Below are 994 nucleotides of genomic sequence, written 5' to 3'. Positions count from 1 at the left end.
AAGCTTTACAGACAAGCAAAAGCTAAGAGAATTTAACACCATCAAACCAACTCTGCAACAAATGCTAAAGGAACTTCTCTAAGTGAGAAACACAAAAGAAGAAAAAGGACCTACAGAAACCCAAAACAATTAAGAAAATGGGAATAGGAACATACATATCAATAATTACCTTAAACGTGAATGGATTAAATGCTCCAACCAAAAGACACAGGCTCACCAAATGGATACAAAAACAAGATCCATATATATGCTGTCTACTTGGGGTTGGCTGCGTGAACACAGCCTGAAGGGGTTAGTGCACCACGGCTAACCGGGAGGGAGTCCGGGTAAAAGTCTGGAGCTGCCGAAGAGGCAAGAGACTTTTTCTTCCCTCTTTGTTTCCAGGTGCGCGAGGAGAGGGGATTAAGAGCGCTGCTTTAAAGGAACTCCAGAGACGGGCGCGAGCCGTGGCTAAAAGCGCGGACCCCAGAGACGGGTGGGAGACGCTAAGGCTGCTGTTGCTGCCACCAAGGGGCCTGTGTGTGAGCACTATCCACAACCCTCTTCCGGGGAGCCTGTACAGCCCACCACTGCCAGGTTCCCGGGATCCAAGGACAACTTTCCTGGGAGAACGCAAGGCGGGCCTCAGGCAGGAGCAACGTCACGCCAGCCTCTGCTGCTGTAGGCTCGCCCCGCACTCCACGCCCCTCCCTCCCCACGGCCTGAGTGAGCCAGAGCCCCCGAATCAGCGGCTCCTTTGACCCCATCCCGTCTGAGCGAAAAACAGACGACCTCCACTGACCTACATGCAGAGGCGGGGCCAAATCCAAAGCTGAGCCCCTGGGAGCTGTAAGAACAAAGAAGAGAAAGGGAAATCTCTCCCAGCAGCCTCAGAAGCAGCAGATTAAAGCTCCACAATCAACTTGATATACCCTGCATCTGTGGAATACATGGATAGACAACGAATCATCCCAAATTGAGGAGGTGGACTTTGAGAGCAAGATTTATGATTTTT

Source organism: Neophocaena asiaeorientalis, unplaced genomic scaffold (assembly GCF_003031525.2).
Source record: "Neophocaena asiaeorientalis asiaeorientalis breed wild unplaced genomic scaffold, Neophocaena_asiaeorientalis_V1.1 scaffold449, whole genome shotgun sequence".
Lineage (NCBI taxonomy): Eukaryota > Metazoa > Chordata > Mammalia > Artiodactyla > Phocoenidae > Neophocaena > Neophocaena asiaeorientalis.
Note: the sequence above shows the minus strand (reverse complement) of the source record.